Source organism: Patagioenas fasciata, chromosome 13 (genome assembly GCF_037038585.1).
Source record: "Patagioenas fasciata isolate bPatFas1 chromosome 13, bPatFas1.hap1, whole genome shotgun sequence".
Classification (NCBI taxonomy): domain Eukaryota; kingdom Metazoa; phylum Chordata; class Aves; order Columbiformes; family Columbidae; genus Patagioenas; species Patagioenas fasciata.
In genome coordinates this window covers 21566153-21586334 of record NC_092532.1, presented here as the reverse complement: position 1 = coordinate 21586334, position 20182 = coordinate 21566153, and positions in this window count along the sequence as shown.

Genomic DNA, 20182 nt, shown 5'->3' with positions numbered 1-20182 from the left:
GTGTCTGCATGCTTTTCCTTATGTAGATACTTAAAAAAATCCAATATTTTAAAATCGTTACATACACTGTAGCTTCTGTACTAGTCATAGGTACACTCTGAGTCCATACATTCTGCTGCAATGTTATTCTTGCTTTGTATGAAAATCGTCTGCTTCTAATACAAAATAATTATCTCACATTATTTAACGGATCATGCCAATTCTGCTATTAGTCTCAGCAAAAGGTTAGCGTGGTGATTTATTCCTCTTTTACTACTACTTTGAAACTCAGGTGTACTGCAACTATTTGATAGAAATGCTTCTTTCTGGGAATAATTCATGTGTGTGTACTTATATATACGTACATTTTGAAACTGTCAGAATTATAACAAAGTGCAATTTCTAAAGATGTGATGGGTTTCTTCATGGCCGCATGCTGCACTTTCCATCGTACTAGCAGGTGACACACTACCTTGTAGGAATTTCTACGCCATGATTAATGCAATGATTTTTTGTGTGAGGAAAAATTGCTGTTATTTGTTCTCCCAAATAGTTACAAAAGAAAATGAAATGGTGGGAGATATTGCTTGTTTGTTTGCATATGTTAAGTATTACACATCTTTACAAAAAGTAGTTTAAATCCAAACAGTACTTCCCACAGAAGTGTAATGATGTTTATTTGTGTAAAAAAGATGATAATAAAACTAATTAAAGATTAACAATAGGAAAAATCGATACTCACTTGAGATCAATTTTTCTTTTCTGAAAGTGTTTTGTTACTTATATTGTAGTGCGACAAACGTAACTCTTATAATGCCTTTCACGTATAAAGCCTATAGGATCCTTGGTTTCAAATCACACCTTTCAAACCTTTCCCTGGCTTAGAATGATATAATAGTTCAAAACTAAAAGTTGTATTCTGATTATGAGCTAAATTGGCAATTATAGCAGGGAATAAAAAATGCCCATTAAATTCACTAGAAGGTTTGTCTTTTTCCATTTCCAGGGAGCTTTTGCAAGCTTTCCAATTTAGGTTACTTTTTGCACTGTCACCTGAACTTTTTCAGGCTTTTCTCAACTCAAACATCAAATCTTTCAACATTAATTCATGAATAACCAGCACGCCTCTGACATAACCTCTTCTCCAGTATTGCTGTTGTTACCGTCCTGCCCTTTGTATTGACCATCCTGCCTTGGATTTGTTTCCTCAGCATATTTATTTGCCTAACTATGCATTTCTTCTTCCAAATTATTTATAACATAAATCAGCCAATACATCTGAAAGCAGGTTAGGAGCCTGATCTTTTGTGCACCTGCATTTCTATGTCTAATTCCCAAAGTCTTGTCATTCCTATTTGCCCTCTGTCACTGAGATCTAATCAAGTTCTGCATCTATTTGAGCTGCTCATAATTTGTAAGTTACTGATCTTGCTGATTAGTCTTTTGTATTTTTAGATTGATTTAGACAGATAAGTATTTTGAATATTTTCACCGTATATATAAAATGATTTCTTAAATGCCCCAGTAATTTGCAGCTAGGGATTTCCCACTCAATGTTTTTCAAAAGAAGAATTTATAAAATGTGTTGCAGTGATTCTTCTGTGATAAATGTATCCAGATGATCCATAATCAAATAATAACCCTCCTTAGGCTTTCTTACCGTAATATCTGGTAAACCATTCTGTGGATGACCATGAACCAGCACTGGGGCCCTTGTGGCCAGGAAGGCCAATGGTACCTGGGGTGGATTAGAAGGGGGGTGGTCAGTAGGTCAGAGAGGTTCTCCTGCCCCTCTGCTCTGCCCCGGTGAGACCACATCTGCAATATTGTGTCCAGTTGTGGCCCCTCAGTTCCAGAAGGACAGGGAACTGCTGGAGAGAGTCCAGCGCAGCCACCAAGATGCTGAAGGGAGTGGAGCATCTCCCGTGTGAGGAAAGGCTGAGGGAGCTGGGGCTCTGGAGCTGGAGAAGAGGAGACTGAGGGGTGATCTCATTAATGTTTACAGATATATAAGGGTGAGTGTCAGGAGGATGGAGCCAGGCTCTTCTCGTTGACAACCAACGACAGGACAAGGGGTAATTGGTACAAACTGGAACACAAGAGGTTCCACTTAAATTTGAGAAGAAACTTCTTCCCAGTGAGGGTGTCAGAGCCTGGCCCAGGCTGCCCAGGGAGGTTGTGGAGTCTCCTTCTCTGCAGACATTCAAACCCGCCTGGACACCTTCCTGTGGAACCTCAGCTGGGTGTTCCTGCTCCATGGGGGGATTGCACTGGATGAGCTTTCCAGGGCCCTTCCAACCCCTGACATTCGGGGATTCTGTGAAAAACGTTGCTGACTCTCTCTAGCTGACCATTTTTTGCAGTTGAATAGTGTCATTGCAAAAGTCATTCCAGTTTGCTAGAGAATGAACATCAGAAAAAGCTTAATCCTTTAGCAGACAGATACCTCACTCTTCTCAATGATTCCTATGTCCTTTTGTCCTTCATAAAATACTTGAGAATGTATATATAACCGTGATTTTTCTCATGCCCAGTTCTTTCCAGTACATTTATTTTTCACTGAGCTAGCACCAATGTCCATTTTTATTGCAATTTCAGCCACTATTACCTGTCTGTTTTCAAGTACCAACTATTCAAATCCACAAATACTGAGTTTCAACAAAACTGCCCTATGCAGTCCTTGTCCTCTTGGACTCCTTTACACACAATTACGTGCTTTCTCCTTTCCCTGGATAGTATGACAATGCTTAATTCATGTCCATTAGTTTGACTCCAAAACAATAAACTTGAGTTAAATTACTTTCTTTAATATTGAATTTCTTAAGCCAAATTCTCCTGAGAAACAGCTCTTTCTGCTTTTGGAGTCTATTTCTGTTTCGTCCTAGAAGAAGGATAAGCCTATTCTTAAACCAGTGCTCAGATAAGTTCTGACATATTTTATCCATCACTGATCAGGCACTTCATCTAATTAGCTCTCTAATGAACTACTCAATTGCAGAGCTGCAGGTATGCTAAACTCCTCAATAGGAAACCTTTTAAAAATATACCACACAAGTAAGAACATTCCTTTTTCTTCTTTCCTTTTCCTTTCCCCTCTTTTACTGTCTACAGGGATGGGGGCAAACCAATGTGTATTGCTTCAGGTTCAGCTGACCATCTCTCCTCTTACAGAAACCCCTGCATGTGGAGTGACATTTCTCAAGTGTCTGAACAGCCTCTAGCTACAAAAAAAGGGACAGACACAGAATAGAAGTTATAAATTGGATTTAAGTAGGTGAGAGAAACAGCAGGGTTCTTCACTCGCTGTTGAACTGGGGAAATGAAATGTTATGTGTGATCATTCAAAGCTGGCATTTTATGTGCTTCGTGTACTCTGGGAAGGACTTGATTCCTCAGCTTCTTCAGTAATCGCTTCTTTTTATTGTGACTTTATACCAAACCTTCAGGCCAGTGACAATAAAGACTAGAGATATGAATGGAAGCCCATTAAACTGTAGCACACTAGTAGACTTTACCATTTCATGCAAATCAAGTGTTAGAAAATACATGCACAACCACCAGTTCTGGTGGGCCGTGAGCTGACCTGCCAGCAGCCAGCCAAGCTGTCCTCTGTCTACCTGACCTGCTGTGGCTGCCAAGCGCAGTATCCGTGGGGCTGTGCAGACTTCTCTGCATATGCTGTTTGACACACAAGGGTCTTCTGCACAACAGCTCCAGTTAAACAACTTTTCTAATAAGAAAAAATGTGAGCGTGACCAGTTGCTACAAAGTTGAAAAGCACTCAGAGTTTCTGAGGAGCAGGCTATTATTTAAAATTCTAAACGTGAATTTCAGAATCTGACTTCTGACCCCTTTTTAAATATCTTATTTTTTAGATTACTAATAGAAAAAAATGACCAAAACATTCAGAATGTAGAAATATTATTTAGGTGACTAATACCATGGAGTAGTGCAAAGAGCCAGTCAAAGGCAGCTATAAAGCACACGACATGCTTAACAAGAAGCCACAGGCAAACTTTGAGCTCAAATCCCCTAATCCTATTGATCCTGCTTCTGAAAAAAAAGTGAAGCTGTTCTGGGGCTCGGGACGGTGACAACATACAGTGTGTGCACGGTGACAATATACAGTGCGTGCACAGGGCAGGCGGTGCATGCTGCACGAAACACGATCACGTAACCTCCTTCATTACTTGAAAAATCACTTCTGTCAATACTCGAGCCACAACCTCACTGGCTGCTGCTGTTTAAGATGCTGTCAATCTCTTCACATGATTTTGTGAACCAAATAAATTCCAAGTCATTTAAAGGTGTTATTATCTCTGCTGATAACATTACCACATTCAGGAGTTGCGGAAATAGGAAAATAAAACGTATTTCAATCCTTTTGTTCTGGCAGTTTCTCAGGCTCCTAACATAAAAACAAAAGATTTCAACCTAGAATTGGAGACTAAGTATTTAAACATATTCTCATAGACATAAATCTGCTCGTATCACTCAACCAGGAACATAATTCTTTTAGAAATCAAAGAAAAAGTTATTTATTTTTTCCTTTATAGATGCAATTATCTTTGAAAGCAGGCATTTCATTCATACAGATTATCTGACATGTTAGAACAACCTGTTTGGGTAACTTTTCTGTAGACTCTACCGCTTGGGTTTATACACATTTCCCAGAAGAATGTAACTTCTCCTCCCTAAAGCAATTATTATTCTTCATGTCAGAGATGACTATTGCTTTACATGCTTTGATATATCACTCGAACCACAAAGTCAGAAACAAAATTATTGTTGATTCTGATTTGATTAAAAGTGTGTTCAAAAATTTCTCCCTCTGTGAAAAGGGTTTTATCAAAAGGTTTTCCCACCTATACAATGCTGGTTTCATTTTTCGGAACTCGAGCCGTGCAAAATGCTTATCAAAATGGAGGCTGAAATGACTGTGTAGATGGCAGTTTCAAGTTCGGAAGCTATCAGCAATAATCTAAGTGACTCTTTCGGAAAAGAATATTTTTAGTTTACAGCGGAAATCTAGGGAAGAGATTGTAAATACATTCTGGCTTTTGAATATGAGGCAACAATTATCTTGTGTTGTCGTAACAGCAAGGAAGCAATGAAATGCGATTTTGATAATCATAAAATATCCTTAGCTCCCTAACTCTCACAGAGCATAATCTGCCCTGATTTTTCATAGTCTTTCTGTCAAAATCAAGATGGGTGTAAAAAATAGAAGGAAAAATAAAATCTCTTCCCTTACATGTCTCTCTACGACAATGAACGCGCACATTAAATAAAGTCAAAAAATGCAGAAATTATGAGATACTTTTTTCTGCCAGATATACTGAGAGTAACTATTTGAACATAGAGCAAAGCAATTGGGCAACTAATTATTTCCACTTACTGTCCTGGAAAGAACAGAGAATCATAAAAAATAAGGAGGTGAAATGGGGATGTTTCTTGACTCAACTCACAATCAACGAGTGGCAAGTAACGATATAAAATATGCATAAAACAACACGACTAAAATTATTGCTTGTCTTGTTGCTGCATGCTCTTTTTTACCTTGCATTAATTTTAACTATAATTTAAATAAATATAAAATGCAGTAAAAATATCTGCCTTATACAATGGAAATATACAAGTTCAGTTGCAGGAACGGTACAGAAACCTCCGTCCGCAAAAGAAACATCTTGTATGTATGGGTTTTGCTCACTGAGAGAAAGGAATGGACCCAGGATCAACTCTCGTGGGTGAAAGATGCTGCCACCAAAGATTGGTGGAACACCAGGCTACAGAAACACCATCACGTTTCCATAAGACAGAGGACTATCAAAGAAAACACCAAGTGGCAATCTTCTCTGACACCTCACTATTCTCTGGAGCCAGCATTCATCATCCTTCACTGGAAGATCTACAGTCAGAACTACAGACAACAAATTCCATTAGTAATTGCAGCCTATTCTGAAAAGGCACCAGCAGTTTGTGTCAGTAAATCGCACATAGTCCCAGCATTCACCTACATTGCTGGTCATAAAGGTGTGTTAATACTTGAAAGACAGAAATCCAAAAGGCAAAGGATCAGGAATGTTCAACAGCACTAGAAAGCAGAACATCTTGGAGGTATCATTCCCATCCTTTTCATTTTGTATGTGAATAAAATACGTTGTCATGTTTTTCTACATTTCCTTATTTCTATACTTCCCACATAATCGTACTGATGGTTAGTTAAGCATGTAAAATTGGGTTACAATGCCCTTGAGCACCTGAGGACCTTCATTCAGCACCACCACGCTGCCTCCTCCAGACTGGAACATAACAACCGTTTGCATGACAGAAAACATCAGGTAAAATAAATGCTAGAGAAATTCTAGGTAAGTAGACAAGTACTAGAGCTGGTGGATAATTAGTAAGAAATAATAATACCTGCAAATTTAACCTATTCTCAAGCATAATATTTGACACTGGTTTGCAATAATTGTTGTTTGGGGTTTTTTTTTTTGGCAAAGCTGCAAATCACACCAGAAGATACACTGCAGACAGAAGTTAACTCTTACAAAACATTAAAGTTTGACATTTAACTGGCATTCTAATAAAGTTTGAGAGCAAGGATGCTTCTAGAGATTTATTCAAAAAGGTCATAAAAACCGGTCATAAATCGCTTTGGAATTTAAATAAAATCTTACAGCTTTATTTTTGCACTGTTCAGTCACTGTTAGTCCTAATGATCACTTGACATGAAATTTGGCTACAACATTCAGGCTAACGGTTTGGCTCTTACAAGAATTCAATGAAAACTCCAGTTCCTACAAGTGGTTATTGTCCTGTTGGAAAGGCAGCACCTCCATTGCCCTCTAATTCCAGGGTAAGACACTCTTTTCAGAGTTAAAAATGACACCTATTGAACTACTATTACTATTTTCTATGGTCTATTTAATGACTACTCCCTGCACAGATTTCTCTTCTGCTTGGCAATGATGCATCAAGCATCTTAGAAATGGTCTGTGCCCTTCTATACCTCACAGAAATTGAAGAGCTCTACATGAAGAAGCAGGCTGGAGCTGAGATGGGCCAGGAGAAGTCGACTGGGTCAGAAAGACCAAAAGAATCATCTCCATCATCTCATTTTGGTCCTGCACTGTTTTGTGGTATGACCTTTCCTTTCCTTTCCTTTCCTTTCCTTTCCTTTCCTTTCCTTTCCTTTCCTTTCCTTTCCTTTCCTTTCCTTTCCTTTCCTTTCCTTTCCTTTCCTTTCCTTTCCTTTCCTTTCCTTTCCTCTTTCCTCTTTCCTTTCCTCTTTCCTCTTTCCTTTCCCCTTTCCTTTCCTTTCCCCTTTCCTTTCCCCTTTCCTTTCCTTTCCCCTTTCCTTTCCTTTCCCCTTTCCTTTCCTTTCCTTTCCCCTTTCCTTTCCTTTCCCCTTTCCTTTCCTTTCCTTTCCCCTTTCCTTTCCTTTTTCCTTTCCCTTTCTCTTCCCTTTTTTCCTTTCCCTTTCTCTTCCCTTTTTTCCTTTCCCTTTCTCTTCCCTTTTTTCCTTTCCCTTTCTCTTCCCTTTTTTCCTTTCCCTTTCTCTTCCCTTTTTTCCTTTCCCTTTCCTTTTTTCCTTTTCCTTTTTCTTTCCTTTTTTCCCATTTTATTTTTATATTCTGATAAGACAGTCTCAGGAGAGTTTGATGCTTCTGTAACCATTTCGGAGCACTTGGTAAAGCTGCTCATTGCAACTGAGGCTGCTTTCTAACCATATAGCACTCCAGTATCAGCACGGAAATGTTTCTGAAAACTCTGCAAGTCCTTTACACTAAAACTAAAGCAACCATACTAAGGTAAAGGAAACAAAATCAGAAAACAGCACTTCACGAGAAAATGCATGGATTTCAGGTTTCTTTGATTTGTCCCCTCTATTTCATTTTCAAATGATCACTCCCTGACTTAGTCTTTCTAAACCAAGTTTTACCTCGAGTGGAATTTCCAGAGGAGTCATAAACCCCTGAAAAATGGGGTTTATAACAGAAATGTTGACAGCTGGCTCTTAACAGTAGCAGAGTTACCTGCTTCTGCTATAATATAGTAGTCTCTAACTACTCTGGTTCTGATGAAAAGTTACTGTAATGTGACTCCCTATCTATACTAGGCCACATCATTTTTCTTCTTTATGGCCTTCATTATGGTAAGGAAAATGCATGACTCCCTAGAGAAAGCTGGTAAAAGAGGATCTAAGTACTTATAAGATATGTTTCTTTAAATCAGTGCCTGAATGTAAGGCTAGAAAAATCTAATGTGCTTACCATAATGAGAAACATCATCAACACTCAGAAAATGCAGACTTGAATGTGGTACAAAATTCTAACAAAAGTTAATCTATAGCGCCCTTTATCTTGAAGGATTCCTATGGTAGATGTTTTAATGAATAACGTCTCTCGGCAACATTCACTTGTCCCCAAAAACTCAGCTGCCCGTGGGATGGACAGAGCATCCTCTCTTCACCTGCAATGCTGTGAGTCTCTTCATGCTCACAGAGGGAAACAGAAAATAGGTTCTCAGTTGAACACGGAGCTTTACATAGAATACAATCCTAAAATTAACTACCAAGTGGGACGCACAACAGTTTTGCATCAAACGGTCTCTAGATACTTCCTATAGGTACATCAAATAATTCTTTATAGTGAGCCAACCGCGTATTTGTTTTTATCAGAAAAGCAAATTCCTAGTGTTTATTTTATTATTAGTGTTACGGACCAGCACTACAATCACACAACACCCCTGTTCTAACTGTGCCGTTGCACTTGTGATGTTTTGTGCTACCAGGGAGGAAAAAAACAGAAAGGATGCAAATATTATTTTGTAGAATTTAAAATCAAAACCAATATTTTACCTGAACATTTCTAATATGTTTAAGTACTCTTTCTTCACACTTTTATTTTTCCAGTACTAAACTAGAGATTTTGCTCAATGTTTGTGTTCACAAATACTATGTATTTGTATGTGTGTTAGAGGGAGGGAGAATTTATACACATAGACTGTCATTTCAAGGTCAGATTGTGCAATGCAATTGCTATTAATGCCAGTAAACAACAGAGGTGGATAAATATGGGTAGCTTTTAGCAGATGAGCAGCTTAGACCATTGCTCAATGTTTTTTAGAACAGACAAAAGTTTTTGATATGCGGTAGAAAACAGCAGCAAAGACGGAGCAAAGTCAAAGCTATAATCAGAATGTGCTGTTATTAAATAAGAATAAATCAGATGGATATAGGAGATTATGACCATCTGTATATTTTTGCCTCACACGTCACTCCAACCCTTGCTAAAGGCCCCCAAAATTTCATCTCCAACATATTTGCCTAGGAATACATCCCATTTCAGCCTTGTGGAGCAACTTCTATTCAATGAAATATGCAGCTCCAAAAAAGGTTATTCAGTGTTAATAGCTATTCAAAACAGGAATTACGAGGAGGAGATGGAAGGTGAGATTTTTCTTGCAAAATCCCCTTTTGCACAAGTTGAAGCTTCCCTTAAATGTGACCTATCTGATAGCATATCTGTAACTTGCTGGCCTGGCCTGGTCCAACACATGTAACAGTACTTGGTGAAGGCTCAGACACCCGTATGTAACACAGAACATGGTAGCTACCTGGACAATTCAAACAGAGTGAGAGGTAAGCACAACATTAATTGCATTTTGTTCAGAAACCACATTAGTTATCCATTCTGGCCTAGAACCAAATTTTTGCCCATAATAAAGCAAACACAACTTTTTATTTTATTTTGTCTTGCTCTTAAAATGGAGCAAAAAGTGACTGAACTCCAGCTTTCCATCCACTTGATGGTGCTGTTTCCAAAATACACACTCCAGAGTGAAAGTGAAAATTAACACAGGAAATCCATTACTCATTCTACTCCTTTGAAATATGGTGAATAACAGACCAATTTCCTTAGTCTGCTTTAGATACAAAAGCTACAACATTTTACTGTTCCAGTGTTTCCTATATTTTCAAATAAATGCAGACATTTTTTCACCTTCTCCCAATGTATGACCAAATCTTTTAATCTCTTCCTAAATCGCACAGCATGTGACACTGTCAGTACGGTCACTTGCGTAATTAGGATGACTCATCTAACAAGGTTTGGCACATCAGCATCTTGAATGGAAAATTTGAATATTTGCCAGAAAAGGGACCCTGATCTTCAACAACTGAAAAAGTTGAGAACTGTCATACGCAACCTCTCCTGATGCAAAGGATCGAACCACACATATTTGGGTTGTATATACTTTTTGGAAAGTATCAGTGGCCAGCCAAAAGTTTTAAGGATATGAGACCACATAACATCAATAGGGCACATTCATGGTGCAGTCAAATAGATTACCTACGTAGGATATATTATACAGCACGATCAGGAGGCTTATATTGAATCCATGCTGTAATAAAACACATCTAAGGAGCTAGAACTAACACAATGTAAGGTACGCATGCACAGTGTAATGAGATCTTGCAGAGATCGAAAAAATCTGAACTATTTGTTGTGATTCCTAGCAATAGAATAATTACCCATGGATTTTTTCTCTAGCAAGACTAAAAAACTCAGGTACTTAAGTTACTTAAAACTTGGTATGAAGGTCTGCATAAAATATTGTTGTTTTTAAAGAAAATAATGCAGAAATATTTTTAGATCTTGGGTACTTTACATTTATTAATAAATATTTTATGAAGTTCCACCACAGATGCTATTGAAACATGTGATAAGCCTGAATAATTAGTCAAAAGCACATACCACAAATAAAACAGATTACTTGGAAAAAAGCAAAAATGCCAGGCTTGCCTAAGACACAAAATGAGGATCTGAGATGGGGCACTGAAATGACATTAACCTTCATTAAGGTTACTGCCTAAAACTGATCATCTACACTGGGTCTTTCAGTGCATTATTCTTATTTCTGCTCTTATATTTAATCTTAATCTGAACGAAATGTTAACACACTTCTAAAACCCACGTAAATAATTACATAGAAAAAGAAAGTGTCAGAATCAAATCTGAATTCTTCACATGGTAATTTTCTCTTCACATTGCTCTCCCCTCTGCAGTGACTTTATTCCATTAAAGCAGGGCTTGTCCATAACTGTCAGGCTACGTACAACAATTTCAGCAAGAGTTTTTTGGGTCACTCAGCTTTGACCATCTTGGATCTTGTTGTTTTGTGTGAGAGCTGGGTATCTGACAGCCTGACATGATTACTGCTGTGTTTTCTTCTGCCTTTTTAAAGCTTATCTGTAAGATACACTGGCTCTAAGACCCTGCCCTGCTAACAGCAGCCTGACAAAACCCATCCTGTTAGTGAGTGATTACCCTCCCTGCCAGGCTGAAATGATCAATGAGCGGATGGACTTGTCAGACAGTTCTTTAGAGATCTCTGTGGCAGGGTCTGCAGCAAGCGTAACATTGGAAAGAAAAACAGTCTAGGGACCCGCTCCTTCCCTTCTAACGTGCACGTGTGGTCTTTTACTATTCCAGAGCCAATGGCTTTTCAACCTGTTTGAAGAGGTGGCTTTAGATCTTTGTGGTTTAGAATGCAAAGTTTATGCAGTAAAATGCATACAAATCCTTAGCTTAAATGTGTTAAAAATCTGCCTAGCAACCAGACAGTGCAAGCCCATACGTTGGTCACTGTGTGCAGCTGCATTAGCTCTTTAGTTTTCATCAGGACTACACTTTTGAAGCCCATCTCCCAGGAGCCTACATTCACTAGGGGCCATTTGAGCAGCCATGGAGAGGACAAACTTCAGTCCTTTCAGTTGTAACCTGGGACTGCATTAGATGCAACCACTAATGAATATTTCGTCCACGGAATCAAATGAAAACTAGTCTGAAATAGGCCTGCTTGCAATTCCCATAATGTGGATCAAGCTCTTAGCACCAACTCTTTGGCTTTACAGACACGGTTGTGCTGTGTGTCACACAACTTGCTAATGTAGCTATAGATAATGTGTGGCTACTACTGTGCAGTAAAAAGAGAAAGAAAAACTGAAAGCAGGTGTAAAAGAATTGAAAAAAGCGAAAATGGATATAATGAAAGATGTAGAAGCATGTCACGTCAAAGTAATTTTCAAGGACTGAACACGGAGGGGAAAAAACAATACCTTACTAAAGAGTGTTTTAATGTAATGGTCAAGGATTTTTACACTTTTGTTGATGTTGATGGATAATATGAAAATGAGTAGGATCATCTATGACTTTAAACTATATTAGCTCTTACAAATATGCAAATGATTCATTGTTAAGTGTCTAAGCAACCACACAGTTGCTACACATACACTACAAATAAGTTTCCTGCCAGCTCACAAATTGCAAAGTTATATCTCAGACTTCGAAATGGAACTATTTTATTGTGGTTGTTTAGTTGTATTTTGGTAGTTCCTGGAGACCATAAACAAATGCAGGTCTTGACATGTAAACAGAGAAGAGACAAGACTATTTAAGAAACACCACATAATCCCCGTTCTACAGGGTACTTAAGGCACAAAGACATTGATTAACATGGCTGAGCGTGCATAGCCAGTTGGAAATAGTGAAGAATCACAGAGAGTTCCAGGTCAACTCATTGCAAATCGCAGATCTGAATTCACACTGGGGTCTGGTACTGATGTGATATAGACATGTTCTAAATGTAAAAGAAGAATACACATGTCAGTCTGTATCTCAGCCAGTGCATTATCCTTCTCAGAGATAAAGTGCAGTTTTGGTTTAACTGTGACCAAATTTTAAGGTTAAAGATGTTGAGAATTATGCCTTTGAATCCGGAATACAAAATAATAATCGGTAATCAGATGGTGAAAATGTTCACTTTTTATAAAGCAACCATGGAAAAATACTAGCTTTGTTTTTCAACAAATATTGCATTATAGTGTTAATATCACCCAGTCTTTCTATCGTAAGCCTCACAGGTCATTTCAAAGAGTACCAAGTAGCAGCACAGCACATCGGTTTTGCACCAGCAGATGGTAAAGCAGGAGTCCCAGTTGGAGATGCTGATGCCAACAAGTGGTACAGATTCCTCAGCAGGAAGAACTGCATTGAAGCCAAATAAGACCAAAAGGAAAGTGCTGCAGTAAAGAAGCATTACTTTATTTCTATATCCAGAGTTGTCACCTAGATATGCTTAAAGTACTTCACTGTAAATGTTTGCAGAACTATAGTACCACAAAAGCTATACACTTGCCAGGTGTTGATAAAAAGGAAGACATGGAAGAATAGGGCTAAGGACACGCTAATTGTAGTACTAGTGAAGAAATCAAGCAGGGAAAAAATTGGATTTGACTTTGGGATGAATAGTGAAATCTTAAACACTGGCAGAATTGCAAAAATAGTACAGTAAATTGGGCATATTATTAGAAAACATAAGGCTTTCTCTGTAAGGATAACTGACGGTATGTGATTTTCTTTTATGAACAAAGTGTAAAAGCTATTAGAAAAAAAAAAAAGGCATTTTGAAAACAGAAAGGAAAAAAAGGATATAACCTTGTGTCTGCAAGTAGTCCTTCTGGAAACATCTTCAAACACTTACAATACATGGATATTAAAATATCCACTTTTTTTCTTGTGCTATACTGCTGGAAGAGACTTGTACCTTTGCTAATGACCTTCACAAATACTTAGGCATCATTTAAATCCTTCTTTAGCCCTGAAAATAGGACATAAGTAGAATAACCACTTTGCTGGTCCTCCACACAGAAAGTGATTTAATCCAATTTATTTTTTTTTACCTTAATCTTAAATGAAAGGAAGATAATTAGTACTTAACTTGAACAAAGTCTGAACAAATACTGTAATCAAGAAATTTGGTCTTGTTTTTCTCTCCGAAGTCCTTGACTAGATCACACATTTATTCTTTAAAGCATCTTGATGACATATTTCAACATAAGCATTTGGTTTGTGGCTTGCTAGGCTTGTTTTGGTTTTAGAATTTTGAGATTTATTGCTTAGATGCCATTATCCATTATCTCTGGCCTATAGAAGAGCACAGTGGTTGAGCCAGTGAAAATGAAGCTGTATGCAGTAATATGAAGCAATAGATCCCAAACAGGGGAAAAGAAATAAAAAATAAAAATAAATTTAGGACCTCTGGTTTTGTGTTGCTTATTGCTATTTTGCTTTAGAACTTTAATAAGTTTTTTTTTGTTGTTTTTTAATTCCTAGTATTTCAGCTTATACTGCCGACACTTCTAGAACTGTTTGGTATTTGTTAGTGTGGCAGACACACTAGTATTGCTGGCAAGCAACCTGCAGTATGGTCAGTACAAGGCTGCTCTGGACCTCTCTGACTACCCGTAGCATCTCTGGGACATCCTGAGAATACTTCAGGTTCAATACCAAGGGTAAAAACTCAGGATCTGGTAGAAAAGTCTGAAGAAGGCTTCAATGGAGCAACCCTCCAGTGCAACACCTTTCCTGTCACCACAAGGGAAGACAGACGTCATCAGAACGAGAAGACTTGAGAGGAGTTCGCTGACCTTTCAAGGAGGTAAAGAATCCTTTCTGCATCTGAGTTTGAGTCGCATCTTACAGTATGTTATGAGACCTACTAGAAACCTACTGAAAAGTAGTCTTGAAAAGGAAGAAATGTCCTTCGTTGCTTCTGGGATAATTCTGGGCCCCTCATCATCACATGGTGAGTAGAAACAGAATATCAATTCATCTATTCCTAGGTTACCCAAATTTTAGTAATTGAAAGTGAGGGCAATTGTTCTACAGATTCTTTTCTCCTCCAGGAGCCTTCAGTTTTCTAGGCATCTTAAATGTTATCATTGAGGATGGACGTTGATCCCATCAAGCTGTGAATGTCAACGTGAGAACATCAGTGAGCCTCTGCAAAGGAGGACCTTCCAAAACACACTGGTAATCAATATAGCCAGTACTCTGACAATATGGGTAGCTCACTCATGGAAACTGGAGATGCCTACAGCATAACAGGGTGATATCTTACAGCATTATAAGGTTCCTTTTGAGGAGCACTGGGTAAAACTGTCCTGTCAATGGCTCTGGCACAACTGGAACTAGTTATATTCAGAATACAATTAAAATGTCATTACAGATGAATGAATCAGACGATCTATAAACTCACAAACTAGCTACATGACAACAGCTGCAATGCAACCACAGTCAATGCCAGACTGCCTTTGCCACAGATTTATGGGAGTCTGGCAAGCCCTTTGACTGCTGGGTTAGGATGGGAGCCTGGAAACAAGAATCCAATATCTCCCAGTCCTGTGACTGAAGAGTCTGAGATGAAACAACAGGATGGTACAGATCAATGTCTGGGTATTTTATTTTATGTGGTTTGAAATGACATAGCAGTTCCATAGTTAAACGCACTCAGTCTGTCAAGACTGCTCCAAGTTCACGTTTTTCTTCATGACTGTAAAAAGATCTTGTTTCCATTATGAAGTCTGGAAAATTATATTGACTACCAGGGTAGAATTAGACCTGATAGAAGCTTGGTGATCTTAAGGAATACAAGACACATCCATCTTTCATTGTGAGAAGATTTCAGCTTTCCACGGGGGTTACTAATTTTGCACTGCTATTGTACTCTATTCTATTTTTCAAAAATAACACTAATGAAAGACCTTTATTGTAAATGCATGTGTACGTGTTTATTTCTCGACTCATTGTTGCATTTATTTTTAGCTTTCTGATGAATTTATTTTTTTATATATAAAATACACAGGGAAAGAAAGGACAGGAAAATCCACAGTACCTTCCACAGAGGTAAAGTGAAGAGTAAATACATTCATTGCTTTCCTCAAAAGAAATGTATTGTGCAGCTCCTGAGGAATACAATATTGAGATGAAAATGAAGCTGCAATGGAAATGGAATGAGAAATAGGTATTTGCTTCTGCATGAACACAACAAACCTATCAGCTACAAAGTTAAAAAGCAGCGGCCACATCACACCAATTTCTGATGACTAAATGAACTACAGGTAAAAGAACAGGGCAATAAGACAGAAAGAAAGAAGGGAAATGAAACTGCCAAATGAAAGAGAAGTGTTTCTGCAAAGGTCAGTAAGCTATAAGATTAGTTTGGAGTAAGCCAATACTACAGTGTAATTTGCAATATTTTCAAACACTTCAGAATAAGCATTCCTTGCTATTTTTAATACAAGCTTCGAGCCATGACTATCTAAATAGACAGAGTAGGCATTAGAAGTTCATAGGGCTTGATATTGCCTGTAAAGCAGGAGCTACTATAGAATTTTATTTTATTACTAACCTTTATTAGCCTTGTAGCCAGTGCTGATTAAAGTGTTGTGGCATATCTGTCAGCATGCATGAATGCTTGGAGATTATTAGCAACTGCATTTAAAAGTCTAAGAGCCAAGAGGTAGACTCACAAGCCTGGAATACTAATGCCTATTTTATTCGGTGTAAACAGTCAAAGGATGGATAATAGCTTACTTGTCTCCTTTAATTGTCATGTTTATCTATCGTTTTGCTCTTTTCTCTCAGCATGTAACTAAGACAACAGAAAATAATACAAAATATGAGGTATCTACAAGTATGGGTCAAATTGATTTCCATGCAAAATATCCAAATTTGGCTGGACAAAAATAACCACTTCTAGCCCCTATAAGCTAACAACCTCATTGGAACATCTCCACCCGAGCTGCTCACAGGCAGATTTGGATGAAATGGTAATGTAAAATACGTATTCAGCAAAGGTAGAGACCTTTACTGAAGTCTTCGGTTGATTGTGTGACTTATCTTTTGTAGACATAACTTCTAACCCAGTAAATTCAAATTTCTTCACTGGCAATATTCAGAATTCACAATTCAAATTGAAATGTATGAGCAGTTGCTTGAGTAACACTACATTCTTTTGCCTTGGGAATTCAACTTAATAATTTAAAAAATTTAACCCCATATTCAAACAAAACAAATTCAAAACAATTTTTTTTCCCTATGACTGTGTTTTAGTTACAGCGAAAGCCTATTTTGGTCAACGTTCAAATTAACTTCATTTTTTTAGCATGAATCCAAACAAAATGAGAATAAGAAAGTTAAAAATCTGGTTTAAAGTTAAATTCCACTTGGAAATGGCTAAACACCTCTGAATAATATCTTCAATATTTATGATGCTCCATTCAATGCTACAGTTCAGAAAATCCTGGTACGAGTCAGGCAAAGTTAGACAGAGCTCTACTGATCATTTAGGAAAACTATCTGAGTAGAGTTCAGGTAATAGAATCTCAATGAAGAATCTTGGAAAGATCCCTCTTTCCTTCCTAGGACAGGAAAACTCTTCTGTCTGGCACAGAACTAAAAGCAGATTATCACAAAGCACTCTGATCATTAATTTTAATGAACAAATAGATGGCTTCTACCCAAGACAAGCCAGTTACTCGAATATGGATCACGATGGTAACCAGAGATCACAAATGATGCTTTTGCATTTCTTTACTAGAAAACATTTTGATGAGTCTGAGCATGATAGTCTGGTAAAGGGATCCCAGAATTTCAAAGAAGTAATCTCTCATGTCCTCTTGTAAAATAACATGGAGAAAAAGTAATCATAGGTATAATTGTAACACTGTTTGTGGACTGTAAATATGTATCATGTAATCTTAATTAATTAAACCAATTAATCAAGAAAATATGTTGATTAATCAAAGGTACAGATTAAAATTTTCATACTCAGAAAATAGTCTCTGAAGGCAATTAAGAAAATCAAGTGTTGTTTACCGAAGTGTTAGTGCAAATGTCTCACTATTCATATAATTTAAGCTGTTTGACAATCTCGCCCAGTTTAAAATCTGTATGAAACGAACATATTTGCCTCTAAGTGTTTTTTAATAAGGCTTAGCAAATTAAAATACTTTGCTTCTTTTTCACTTAATGATTTTAATATGTGTGTCTATAACACTTGCAATTCTAATGCAAAGTTGCATTTCACCATCTTTTGTAGAGACATTTTTGTTGTTGTTATCTGTATTCTAAGAGCCCCCAAAGACTCTAACTATACTGTAAGCGTGTGAGGTCTGATCAATGGTTGTTACCATCTCAGTGATCTCTGGGATCCAGCCAATAAACACAGTGGTAAACATGGTGGTAGACCTGAACAGACTACCCAAACAATACTCACGGTACTATCTAGATGCTGAATCTCACTTCCTAATCCTTAAGCCTCCTAATATGTCAAAGGAATTAATGTAATGAATCACCATTATTTCTCTATTGAAGCAAAACCTAGTTGAATTAAATTTCCCCGGTGTTTTCCAATCCTCTGTAGCATCTGTATCATGCTCTCTAATATGGATTACTGTGATTTTTCTGCTCTCTCCAGAAAGAGTCATCTGTATTATGTTTTTTTCATCTGCTCCTTCCCTTTTTGCTGTACTATTTAGAGAACACCCCCATGTCAGCTCTTCATGAAAGTTACTGTAAAGCACAAATTCAGTTACTGTGATTCACATTTCAAAGTGTGTGAGACCCTGAATATTTAATTATATCCCACCCTCTGACTAATAATCTAATACTCGTAATGATATTGTCTTATCACAAAGCATGAAGAGTTTGTTTCATGGTTTTCTTTTGTTGCTGTGGTTTGCAGTTCTATTGCTTTTGTTTTTCTATTTTAATTCTTTTGGACCAATCTCCTGATGGCTTTGTCACCTGGTTCAACCCGATAAACTGACAGTATAGGCTGTAAATGTTGGTCTGAGATTAACTTAAATGAGTGAATCTATATGAAGATGAATACCAAAGCAGAAGTTTAAGTAAATTTTAACTAATACATGTTGATTCACCAGCCTGGGTGACAGACACTGGCCCAGGCTGCCCAGGGAGGTTGTGGAGTCTCCTTCTGTGCAGACATTCAAACCCGCCTGGACACCTTCCTGTGGAACCTCAGCTGGGTGTTCCTGCTCCATGGGGAAATTGCACTGGACGAGCTTTCCAGGTCCTTTCCAGTCCCTGACATTCGGGGATTCTGTGAGGTCTGTCTTTGGCTGAGTGGCAAACAAGGAGTTCCTTCTTCCACGGTTGTGAAACCAGAGCTGAATCTACACTCAATGCTGTTCTAACTGGGTCTATTTAAAGCACTTTTCTCACTTCTAAATGCCTTTTCCATGAATTAATTACATTTGCTACATTGCCAGCATGCAAGTGCTAATGATCGTAAGCACTGTCCTTCCACCATAAAGCTTTTCTGAGCTTTCGCTATAGCAAAAGAAAGCAAAACCTGAATTTCAACTCTTCTGTGAATTTGGAAATTTAGAAACAGAACACTTCAATGGTTTCAGTGTGCTTCAGTTCTCAGGTTTTTCTTTAGTCAAGTGAATAAAAAAGTAAAATAATAGACTTATGTAATTCTTCCTCTGTCTACTAAGCTTCTGAAAGTCAGGTCCTTTCCTTTGCTCAGTTAAGCAATTTTGGTTGCTTCCTAGATTGCAACAAACTCCAAGTTTCCTTACCAGCTCTTAGAAGTCTTCTGTGTCAGAGGCCTGGGCTCTGTATCAAACTCCTGTTCTTTTTAGCCACCATCACTGCCCACCTTCTCATGTTCCTCTGCCTTCACTCCAGAAGCTTCTTCCATCGAGCACGCTGTTCATACCAGGGAAGACCAACCTTACCCTCCCTCCACTGAGATCCAGCAGCAAGGACCGGGTAAGCATGCAGCGTCTCTCTCCATGACCTCACTATTGCTTATTTCACAGAATATGAAGTCCCCAGATAGTGGCCTGTAAAACAAACAAAGAATACCGTCATCTGTCAGTGCTCTGAGCAGGTTTCACTAAAAGACTTGATTGTTGCTGAACCTGATAAAGCTATTGTTCTGTCTAAGCACACCCTAAGCCATGATCTGTCCCTGGTCACTACAGTGTAACTGCACTGACAGACCCGCATGGAAAAGAACAGCTCTTGGGTATCTTTCTCCTGATCCTCCAAGGCTTTGGCTGTCGAATGGTGACGTTATCTTGACAAGACTGTCAGGGAGAGCCTTTAGGTATTTGTGAAAATCTTGAGCGCGAGATTAAAGCTGAAATGGCTCCTAGAGGCATTAAGAAGGGAAATAAACTAATAGTGTTTCTTCTAGTGCCATATTGTGAGAAAATCCTAGATCAGTCAACATCGACAACACACAACTTTACTATATAGTAAATTACTTAATGAAGGCCCGAATCTACAGTGGACAAGAATTAAGTCTCTCTATGCTAGAA